General features: G+C 40.8%; 1 pseudogene; it reads left to right on the top strand.

Annotated features, from left to right (window-relative positions):
- The first annotated feature begins 5,443 nt into the window (after positions 1 to 5,443).
- Positions 5,444 to 9,388, top strand: LOC137312881 (uncharacterized; annotated as a pseudogene).
- The last annotated feature ends 3,117 nt before the right edge of the window (positions 9,389 to 12,505 follow it).

Raw genomic sequence — 12,505 nt, 5'->3', positions numbered from 1 at the left:
TGTTCCGCTGGTGGGAAGTCAAGAACAAGGGAACTTAACCTTAAAATCAGTGCCAGGACATTCAGGAGGGAAGTTAGGAAATACCTCTACACACAAACGGTGGGAGGAGTGAGGACCTCTCTCCGACAAAAAGCAATAGATGCTAGCTCAATTAATAAGGTTAAACCGGAGATTGGTAGATGGTAGCAAGCCAAGGACACTAAGGGATATGGAGCCAAGGCGGGTAGATGGGGTTAGGTTACATAGCAGCCATGGTCTCATTGAATGTTGGAACAGTCTCGAGGGGCTGAATGGCCTCCTCCTCTTCCCATGTTCCTGTGTACCTCTGGCAGTGCAGTGCTCCCTCAGTAGTGAGTGTGTATGCTTAAATATGTATGTGAATGTGTGTTTATGTGTGTGTATATGTGTGTATGTATGTATGTTTGTGTTTATGTGGGTGACTGTGTGTCCATGTATGTGTGTATATGTGTGAGTGTGTATGTATGTGTGTGTACATATGTGAGTGTGTATATTTCTGCATGTGTATGTGTGTGAGCGTGTGTGTATGTAAGTGAGTGTAACTGTGTGTCTGTATGCATGTGTACGTATATGTGTGTGAGCGTGTGTGCATGTAAGTGTGCATGTATGTGAGTTTGTGTGTGTGTATGTGCGTGCATATGTGTGGGTGTATGTATGTGTGCATATGTATGTCAGTGTGTGCATGTGTGCGAGAGTGTGTGTGTATGTGTGTGTATCTATATAAGCGTGTGTGTATGTATGTGTGTATATGTGTGTGTGTTTGTGTGAGTGTGTTTTTGTGTGCGTGTATATGTATTTACATGTTTTTTGATTGTGTTGGTATATATGTGTGTGCGTGAGTTTTTTAGTGATGTCGGTTGAGGGATAAATAGTGGCCTCCGGACACCGGGGAGAACTCCTCTGCTCTTCTTCAAAATAGTGCCAAAGGATAATTTATGTCCACCTGAGAGGGCAGCCGTGTATGTGTGTGTGTGTATGTGTATATGTGTGTGTATATATGCTAGACTTTATAAAATACTGTTTAAGCCTCAGCTGGAGTCTTGTGTTCAAATCTGGGCACCACACTTTAAGAAGGATCTCAAGGCCTTAGAGAGGGTGCAGAGGAGATTGACCAGAATGGCATCAGGGATGAGGGACTGCAATTACTTGGATAGACTGGAGAAGCTGGGATTGTTCTCCTCAGAGCACAAAAGATTAAGGGTAGATTTGATAGAAGTGTTCAAAATCATGCAGACTCTAACTAATGGGGTGCCACAAGGATCAGTGCTTTGGGCTCAGCTATTTATAATCTTTATTAGTGAGTGTGATGAAGGGACCGAGTGTAATGTATCTAAGTTTGTTGACAATACAAAACTAGGTGGAAAAGTAAGCTGTGAGGAGGACACAAAGAGTCTGCACCGGGATATCGACAGGTTAAGTGAGTGGGCAAGAAGTTGGCAGATGGAGTATAATGTCAGGAAATGGGGGTGGGGTGGAATGTGAGGTTATTCACTTTGGTCGGAAAAATAGAAGAAAGGGACATTTTTTAAATTGTGAGAAACTATTAAATGGTGGTGTTGAGAGGGATTTGGGTGTCCTTGTACATGAAATACAGAAAGTTAACATTACAGCAACCAATAATGAAGGCAAATGGCGTGTTGGACCTTATTGCAAGGAGGTTGGAGTACAAGAGTAAGGTGCTTCTTTATCTGAATGTGTGCAGCATTCGTAATAAGATAGATGAATTGACGGCACAAATAGAAACAAATGGGTATGATTTTGTGGCCTTTACAGAGACGTGGTTACAAGGTGACCAAAGTTGGGAGTTAAATATTCAGGGTTATTTAACATTTCGGAAGGATTGGAAAAAAAGGTAAAGGTAGTGGGGTAGCTCTGTTAATAAAGGATGAAATTGGTCTAATAGTGAGAAATGATCGTGGATCAGAAGATCAAGATGTCAAATGAATTTGGGTGGAGGTAAGAAATAGCAAGGGAAATAAATAATTGGTGGGAGTGGTATATAGGCCCCCCAGCAGTAGCTATACTGTCGGGCAAAATATAAATCAGGAAATAAGGTGGGCTTGTAAAGAAGGTAATTCAATAATCATGGGCGATTTTAACTTTCACATAGATTGGACAAATCAAATTGGCAAAAATAGCCCTGAGGAGGAGTTCATAGAGTGTATTAGGGACTATCTCTTAGACCAATACGTCGGGGAACCAACCAGGGAACAGGCCATTTTGGATCGGGTAGTGCGTAACGAAGAAAAATTCATTAATTATCTCAAAGTAAAGGATCCCTTGGGAAGCGTAACAGATAGAATTTCACATCCAGTTTGAGAGTGAGCATCTTGGGTCGGAACCTACTGTATTAAAATTAAATAAGGGCAATTCTAAAGGAAAGAGGGCGGGATTGGCTAAAGTGGACTGGGTAAACAGATTAGATGGTATGATGGTGGATAAGCAGTGGCAAACATTTTAAAATATATTTTATGACTCACAACAAAGGTATATCCCTGTGAGGAGGAAAGACTCCACAAAAAGGGTGAACCAACCATGGCTAACTAAGGAAGTCAAGGAAGGTGTCAGGTTAAAAGAAGAAGCATACAACATGGCAAAGATTACTGGTAAGCCCCGAAGATTGGGATAACTTTAAAAACCAGAACAATATGACCAAAATAATAATAAAGAGGGAGAAAGTAAATTATGAGAGTAAACTAGCAAGAAATATAAAAACTGACAGTAAAAGCTTCGACAAGTATATAAAAAGGAAGAGGGTAGCTAAAGTAAACATTGGTCCCTTGGAGGATGAGAGTGGGGAAATAATAATGGAAAGCAAGGAAATGGCAGAGGAATTGAACAGATATTTTGTATCTGTCTTCACTGTCGAAGACACTAATAACATACCAATAATAGTAGAAAAACAAGGGACAAAGGGGAGGGAGGAGCAAAAAACAATCACTATCATTGGAGAAGAAGAACCAGGTAAAATAATGAATTTAAAGGCTAAAAAGTCCCTTGGACCTGATGGCTTGCATCCAAGGGTCTTAAAGGAAGTGGCTACAGAGATAGTGGATGCATTGGTTGTAATCTTCCAAAATTCACTAGATTCTGGAAAGATCCCAGCGGATTGAAAAACCGCAAACGTAACACCCCTATTCAAGAAGAGAGTGAGACAGAAAGCAGGTAACTATCGACCAGTTAGCCTAACATTTGTCATTGGGAACATGCTAGAATCCATTATTAAAGAAGTAGTAGCAGGGCAGTTGGAGACTCATAATACAATCAAGGAGAATGAACATGGTTTTATGAAGGGGAAATCATGTCTGACACATTTATGAGAGTTCTTTGAGGAAGTAACGGGCAGGGTGGATAAAGGGGAACCAATGGATGCAGTATATTTGGATTTCCAAAAGGCTTTCGTTAAGGTGCCACATTAAACATTACTGCACAAGATAAGAGCTCATTGTGTTGAGGGTAATATACTGGCATGGATAGAGGATTGGCTAACCAACAGAAAACAAAATGGCAATCTGTAACTAGTGGGCTGACGCAGTGATCAGTGCTGGGGCCTCAACTATTTACAATATATATATCAATGACTTGGATGAAGGAACAGAGTGTCTTGTGGCCAAATTTGCTGATGATACAAAGATAGGTGGAAAAGCAAGTTGCGATCAGGATACAAAGTGTCTGCAAAGGGATTTTGAGAGATTATGCGAATTGGCAAATAATTGGCAGACGGAATATAATGTTGGAAAATGTGAAGTCATCCACTTTGGGAAGAAAAATCAAAACTCAAAAATATTATTTGAATAGAGAAATATTACTAAATGCTGCGGTACAGAGGGATCTGGGAGTCCTCGTACATGAAACACAAAAAGTTAACATACAAGTGCTGCAGGTAATCCGGAAGTCAAACAGAATATTGGCATTTATTTCTAGGGGGATGGAGTATAAAAGCAGGGAAGTCATGCTACAACTGTACAGGGTGCTGGTGTGACCACACCTGGAGCACTACAGTTCTGGTGCCCTCATTTAAGGAAGGACATAGTTGCATTGGAGGCAGTTCAGAGAAGGTTCACTAGGTTGATTCCGGGTATGGAAGGTTTATCTTATGAGGAAAGATTGAATAGGTTGGGTATATACTCATTGGAGTTTAGAAGAATGAGAGGAGATCTTATTGAAACATACAAGATTCTGAGGGGACTTGATAGGGTGGATGTTCAGAGGATATTACCCCTTATGGGGGAATCTAAAACCAAGGGGCATGGCCTCAGAATAAAAGGTCGCCCGTTTAAGTCGGAAATGAGGAGGAATTTCTTCTCCCAGAGGGTCGTGAATCTTTGGAATTCTTTACCCCAAAAAGCTGTGGAGGCTGAGTCATTGAATACAGTCAAGGCTGATGTTAGGCAAATTTTTGATCAGCAAGGGAGTCAAGGGATATGGGGATAAGGCGGGAAAGTGGAGTTGTGGTATAAATCAGATCAGCCACGATCTCACTAAATGGCGGAGCAGGCTCGAGGGGCCGAATGGCCTACTTCTGCTCCTATCTCTTATGGGAAGTTTTGCTACAATTGTACAGGGCTTTGGTGAGACCTCACCTGGAGTACGGTGTACAGTACTGTCCTCCTTACCTAAGGAAGGATATACTTGCATTGGAGGCGATGCAAGGAAGGTTCACTCGATTGATTCCTGGGATGAGAAGGTGGTCCGATGAGGTGAGGTTCAGTAGCATGGACCTATACCCTCTTGAATTTAGAATAATGAGAGCTGATCTCATTGAAACATATACGATTCTGAGGTGGCTTGACAGGCTAGAGGCCGAGAGGCTGTTTCCCCTGGCTGGAGAGTCTAGAACTAGGGGGTATAGACTCAGGATAAGGGTTCGGCCATTTTAGATTGAGATGAGGAAGAATTTCGTCCCTCAGAGGGTTGTAAATCTTTGGAATTCTCTACCCCAGAGGGCTGTGGATGCTGAGTCGTTGAGTATATTCAAGGCTGAGATGGGTAGATTTTGGGGCTCTAGTCGAATCAAGGGATATGGGGATCAAGCAGGAAAATGGAGTTGAGGTCGAAGGTCAGCCATGATCTGATTGAATGGCGGAGCAGGCTCGAGGGGCCGAAATGCCTACTCCTGCTTCTACTTTTTATATCGAATGTTCTTGTCATGAACAGCTTTGACAGAGTAAACAACGAGAAACTGTATCCATCAGGGCAGATTTCAGGCAATCGGCAAAAGAGCCCGAGGCGACATGAGGAAACACATTTTTTTACGCAGCGAGTTGTAATGATCTGGAATGCTCTGCCTGGAAGGGTGGTGGGAGCAGATTCAATAGTAACTTTCAACGGGAATTGAATAAATACTTGAAGGGAAAAATTAACAGGATGATGGGGAAAGAGGAGGGGAGTGGGACCAAATTGGATTGCTGTTAGAAAGCGCATTATGGCCAAATGGTTCCCTCCTGAGCTATACCTACTAACATATGTATGTGCGTGTGTGTATGAGTACATTTGTGTAGCTGTACATTTGTGCGAGTGTATATTTGTGTGTGTGCGTTTATGTATTAGTGTGTGTATATCTGTGTCTATTTGCGTGTGTGTATATTTGTATGTCTGTATATTTGTGTGTGTGTATATATTTGGTGTTTGTGCATATTTGTGTCTATGTGTGTATATATTTGAGTATGTGTGTATATTGGTGTATTTGTGTCTGTGTGTATATTTATGTGTGCATGTACATATTTGTGTGTGCGTTTGTGTATATATTTTTGTGTGTTTATAAATATTGTTGTGTGTATATTTGTGTGAGTGTGTCTCTCTGTATATATGTTTGTATATATTTGTATATTTGTGTCTATGCATGTGTATATTTGTGTGTGTACATTTGCATATTTGTGTTTATGTGTATACATGTGTGTATATGTGTTTTTGTGTGTGTTTTTGTTTGTGTTTGTATATATTTATGTTTGTATATATTTAAATATGTTTGTACATATTTGTGTGTGCATTTGTACATATTTTTCTGAGTGTTTGTACATATGTGTGTGTTGGTAAAATATTGTGCGTGTGTGTTTGAATATATTTGTGTGTGTGTTTGTATATATTTGCCTGTGTGTTTGTATCTATTTGTCTCTGTGTCTTTGTATATATTTGTGTGTGAGTTTGTATATATTTGTCTGTGTGTTTGTATATATTTGTGTGTGTCAGTGTGTGTGTGTATTTCTCTGTATCTCTGTGTGTGTGTATATGTCTGTGTCTCTCCGTGTGTAATTATTTGTGTCTCTGTGTGTGTATTTCCCTGTTTCTCTGTTTGTGTATTTGCCTGTGTGTGTGTATGTGTGTGTGTATTTGTCTGTATCTGTGTGTGTATTTGCCTGTGAATCGGCATGTGTGTATTTGTCTGTGTCTCTGTCTGTGTGTATTTATCAGCGTCTCTGTGTGTGTGTATTTATCCGTATCTCTTTTAGTGTGTATTTGTGTGCGTCTCTGTGTGTATGTATTTGTCTGTGTCTGTGTGTGTGTGAATATTTGTTTTTTTGCATATTTGTCTACGTGTTTCTCTGTGCATGTGTAATTGTGTGTGTTTATATATTTGTGTATTTGTGTTTATGTGTGTATATATTTGAGTGTGTGTGTATATTTGTGTATTTCTGTCTGGGTGTATATTTATGTGTGCATGTACATATTTGTATGTGTGTGTTTGTGTATATGTTTGTGCGTGTGCTTAAAATATTTTTGGGTATGTATATTTGTGTGTCTCTCTGTGTGTATTTGTGTGTGTTAGTATATATTTATATATTTGTGTCTTTGTGTGTGTGTGTATATTTACATATTTGTGCCCATGTGTATATATTTGTGTGTCTGTTTTTGTATGTATTTGTGTGTGTTTGTACATATTTGCATGTGTGTTTTTATATATTTGTGTTTGTGTTTGTATATATTTGTGTGTGTGTTTATATATATTTGTGTACGTGTTTGTAAAAATTTGTGTGTGTGCGCTTGTATATATTTATCTGTATATATTTGTGTGTGTGTGTTTGTATACATTTGTGTATGTGCATATATTTGCTTGTGTGTGAATATATAGATTTGTGTCTCTGTGTTTTTATATATATTTTTGGGTATGTATACTTGTGTGAGTGTGTCTCTCTGTGTGTATTGGTGTGTGTTAGTATATATTTGTATATTTGCGTCTTTGTGCGTGTGTATATTTGCATATTTGTGCCCATGTGTATATATGTGTGTGTCTGTATGTGTATATTTGTATCTGTGTTTGTATATATTTGTGCGTGTTTGTATATATTTGTATGTGTGTTTGCATACATTTGTGTTTGTGTTTTTATATATTCGTGTGTGTGTGTTTGTATATATTTGTGTTTGTGTGTTTGTATATATTTGTGTCTGCGTGTTTATGTATATTTGTTTGTGTGTTTGCTTACATTTGTATCTTTGTGTTTTTGTGCATATTTGTGTGTGTGTTTGTATATATTTGTGTGTGTGTCTTTGTATATATTTATGTGTGTGTCTTTGTATATATTTGTGTGTGTGCGTTCGTATATATATTTTCTGAATGATTGGATATAATTGTGTGTGTATTTGTATATATTTGTGTGTGTGTGATCATATATATTTATGTTTGTGTGTGTTTGTATATATTTGTCTGTGTCTCTCTGTGCGTGTATGTGTCTGTGCATTTGTTTGTGTCTCTGTGTGTGTATTTGGCTGTATCTATGTGTGTGCGTGTCTGACTGTGTCTCTTTGTGTGAGTATTTGTCTGTGTGCATTTGTTTGTGTGTGCGTATTTGCCTATGTCTCCGCGTATATGTATTTGCCTGTGTCTCTCTCTCTGTGTATTTGTCTGTGTCTCTGTGTGTGTGTGTATTTCGCTGTGTCATTGTGTGTGTATTTGTCTTTGTCTGTGCGTGTGTATTTGGCTGTGTCGCTGTATGTGTTTATTTTGCTGTGTCTCTGTGTGTGTTTATTTGTCTGTGTCTGTGTGTGTGCCTTGTCTGTGTCTCTGTGTGTGCGCATTTGTCTGAATCTCTGCGTTTGTGTATTTGTCTTTGTCTGTGTGTGTGTGTTTGTGTGTGTGTGTGTGTGCGTATTTAGCTGTGCCTCTGTGTGTGCGTATTTTTCTGTGTCTCTGTGTGTGTGTATTTGTGTCTGTGTGTGTTTGCATTTGTCTCTACCTGTGTGTGTGTGTATTTGTCTGTGTCTTTATGTGTGTGTACTTGCCCTTGTCCTGTGTGTGTGTGTGTTATCAGTGTCTCTCTGTGTGTGTATTTGTCTATGTCCCTGTTTATTTTCTATTTTTCTGTGTCTCTGTGTCTGTATTTGTCTGTTTCTCTGTGTGTGTGTGTATTTGTCTGTATCTGTGTGTGTGTGTATTTGTCTGCATCTCTGTGTGTGTGTATCTGTCAGTGTCCCCTGTGAGTGTGTATTTTTCTGTGTCTCTGTGTGTGTATTTGTCTGTTTCTCTGTGTGTTTATTTGTCTGTATCTCTCTGTGTGTGCATTTGTCGTTGTCCCTGTGAGCGTGTATTTTTATGTGTCTCTATGTGTGTGTGTATTGGCCTGTGTCTATATGTGTGTGTATTTGTCTGTGTCTATGTGTGTGTATGTTTGTCTGTGTCTCTGTGTGTGTGTATTTGTCTGTATCTGTGTGAGTGTGTATTTGTCAGTGTCCCTGTGAGTGTGTATTTTTCTGTGTCTCTGTATGTGTGTGTATTTGCCCGTGTCTGTGTGTAAATGTCTGTGTCGATGTGTGTGTGTATTTGTCTGTGTCTCTTTGTGTGTGTATTTGTCTCTATCTCTGTGTGTGTGTATTTGTCTGCATCTGTGTGTGTGTGTATCTGTCAGTGTCCCCTGTGAGTGTGTATTTTTCTGTGTCTCTGTGTGTGTATTTGTCTGTTTCTCTGTGTGTTTATTTGTCTGTATCTCTCTGTGTGTGCATTTGTCAGTGTCCCTGTGAGTGTGTATTTTTCTGTGTCTCTATGTGTGTGTGTATTGGCCTGTGTCTGTATGTGTGTGTATTTGTCTGTGTCTATGTGTGTGTGTGTTTGTCTATGTCTCTGTGTGTGTGTATTTGTTTGTACCTGTGTGTGTGTGTATTTGTCAGTATCCCTGTGAGTGTGTATTTTTCTGTGTCTCTATTTGTGTCTGTATTGGCCTGTGTCTGTGTGTGTGTATTTGTCTATGACTGTGTGTGTTTGTCAGTGTCCCCTTTGAGTGTGTATTTTTCTGTTTCTCTGTATGTGTGTGTATTGGCCTGTGTCTGTGTGTGTGTGTAAATGTCTGTGTATATGTGTGTGTGTATTTGTCTGTGTCTCTGTGTGTGTGTATTTGTCTGTATCTCTGCGTGTGTGTATTTGTCTGTATCTCTCTGTGTGTGCATTTGTCAGTGTCCCTGTGAGTGTGTACTTTTCTGTGTCTCTATTTGTGTGTGTATTGGCCTGTGTCTGTGTGTGTGTGTATTTTTTTCTGAATCTGTGTGTGTGTATATTGGTCAGTGTCCCTGTGAGTGTGTATTTTTCTGTGTCTCTATTTGCGTGTGTATTGGCCTGTGTCTCTCTCTCTGTGTATTTGGCTATGCCAATGTGTGTGTGTATTTTTCTGTATCTCTATGTGTGTGTGTATTGGCCTATGTCTCCTTGGGTGTGTATTTGTCTTTGTCTCTGTGTGTGTGTATTTGTCTGTGTCTGTCTGTGTGTGTATTTTACTCTATAACTTTACTGACCAACACCGTCTGGTGATTTGTTGTGAATGTTCTCAGGCTCCTGACTGATGTTAAGTATAATTTGATCTAATAGTTCCCGGGAAGCCCCCACAGTGCCAGATGTCAGGTCCTAATCTCACTAAACCAATACAACAGAAATCAGTCACGTATTAGCTTCGATGTTGCGGATAGTCATAAAGTTTTTTTTTATTATTGAAGTCAAAGTCTAGCGTGCAAATGGCTTGTTGACATTAAAGATAAAGGTGAATAGGGAAATGTTATCTTTTATTCTCTTGGGTTTTAATTATTTCACTCATTATTTTTATAGTAAAATAAGTAACGTGTCAGCCGTGCCTCAGTGCTCGCACTCTCGCTCCTGAATCAGAAGGTCGTGGGTTCGTGCCCCACTCCAGAGACTTGAGCCCTGAGTCCAGGCCGACACTCCCAGTGCCAGTACTGAGGGAGCGCTGCACTGTGGGAGGGTCAGTACTGAGGGAGCGCCGTACTGTCGGAGGGCCAGTACTGAGGGAGCGCTGCACTGTCGGAGGGTCAGTACTGAGGGAGCGCTGCACTGTCGGAGGGTCAGTACTGAGGGAGCGCTGCACTGTCGGAGGGTCAGTTCTGAGGGAGCGCTGAACTGTCGGAGGGTCAGTACTGCGGAAGCGCTGCACTGTCGGAGGTACCGTCTTTCGGATGAGACATTAAACCAAGGCCCCGTCTAACCTCTCTCCTGCCAAACCCACGATCTCCACCACCTAGAAGGACAAGGGCAGCAATTGCATGGGAACAGCACCACCTGCACGTTCCCCTCCAAGTCACACACCATCCTGACTTGGAAATATATCGGCTGTTCCTTCATTGCCACTGGGTCAATATCCTGGAAGTTCCAACGTAACAGCACTGTGGGAGAACATTCGCTGCACGGAATGCAGCCGTTCAAGAAGGCTGCTCACCACCACCTTCTCAAGGGCAACAAATGCTGGCCTTGCCAGCGACACTCAAATCCGGCCAATGAATTTTAAAAATACTCCACAAAGCCCGTGTCCATAAATGAGACTCGACAATTATCTACACACAGTTTACGACCATGAAACATTTCACACACTCATTCCCTGTCTATAATTTCTCTAACTTACCGTTCACCACTGCTCGTGCCGACAGTCCCAAAGGTTTTCAGTACAATGCCCTAAATATGTGTCCCACACGATAGGAAACAGCAACTGATCAAAGTTCAACTCCTATCAAATAAACGGCTGCCAAAACCAATTAGACCAGGCCCGACCTATTTCATCTCAAGACGGCTGGAGTACAAAGGGGTGAAAGTTATATTTCAGTTGTATGAAGCTCTGGTCAGTCCACATCTGCGTTCAGTTCTGGGCACCGAACCTCAGGAATGATATATTGGCCTTGGAGAGAATGCAGGGTAGATTCACCAGGATGATACCGGGACTAAAAGGGTTACATTATGAGGACAGGTTACATAGACTGGGCTTGTATTCCCTTAAGCGATTAATTAATTGAGGTGTTTAAGATACTTTTTGTGGTATGTATTAATGATTTGAACTTAAATGTAGGGGGCATGATTAAGAAGTTTGCAGATGATACAAAAATTGGCCGTGTGGTTGATAGGAGGAAAGCTATAGACTGCAGGAAGATATCAATGGACTGGTCAGGTGGGCAGAAAAGTGGCAAATAGAATTCAATCCGGAAAAGTGTGAGTTAATGCATTTGGGGAGGGAAAACAACGCAAAGGAATACACAATAAATGGGAGGGTACTGAGAGATGGAGGAATTAAAGGAACTTGGAGTACATGTCCACAAATCCCTGAAGGTAGCAGGACAGGTAGCTAATGTGGTTAAGAAAGCCAAACCCTTTATTAGCCAAGGTATATAATATAAAAGCAGGGATGTTATGCTGGAATTGTATAAAACAATGGTCAGTATAAAACACTGGTTAGGCCACAGCTTGGGTACTGTGTACATCTGGTCAACACATTACAGGACAGATGTAATTGCACTAAAGAGGGTAAAAACGAGATTTATGAGAATGTTGGCAGGACTTGAGAAATTTAGCCATGAGGAAAGATTGGATAGGCTGGGGTTGTTATCTTTGGAACAGGTGAGGCTGAGGGGTGATTTAATTGAGGTTTATAAAATTATGAGGGGCCTCGATAAGAGTGGATAGGAAGGAACTATTTCCTTTAGCAGAGAAGTCAGTAAACAGAGTGCCTAGATTTAAAGTGATTGGTGGAAGGATTAGAGGGGCGGTGAGGTGATTGTTTTCATCCAGATGGTGGTGGGGGTCTGGATCTCACTGCCCGAGAGGGTGGTAGAGGCAGAAACCCTCAACTCATTTAAAAAACACTTGGATGTGCACCTGAAGTGCCGTAACCTACAGGGCTACGGATCAAGAGCTGGAGATTGGGTTAAGGCTGGGTGGCACATTTTCGAAATGCACGGACACTATGGGCCGAATGGTCTCCTTCTGTGCCATCAATGTTCTATGATTCTATGAATCTATAAAGGATTTTATTGGGTAGATAGAGAGAAACTATTTCCTCTGGTGGGAGATTCTAGTACACGGGGGCATAACTTTAAAATTAGAACTTGGCCGTTCAGGGTTGATGTCAGGAAGCACTTCTTCACACAAAGAATAGTTTAAATCGGTGCTTCTCTCCCCTAAAGGGCTGTGGATGCTGGGGGTTATTTGGGGCTTACAAGGTAGAGATCGATTGATTTTTATTGGGTATGGGTACCGAAGAAGATGGAGCAAAGGCGGGCAAATGGAGTT

Source organism: Heptranchias perlo, unplaced genomic scaffold (assembly GCF_035084215.1).
Source record: "Heptranchias perlo isolate sHepPer1 unplaced genomic scaffold, sHepPer1.hap1 HAP1_SCAFFOLD_44, whole genome shotgun sequence".
NCBI classification, from domain to species: domain Eukaryota; kingdom Metazoa; phylum Chordata; class Chondrichthyes; order Hexanchiformes; family Hexanchidae; genus Heptranchias; species Heptranchias perlo.
This window is presented reverse-complemented; position numbering and strand designations above follow the sequence as displayed.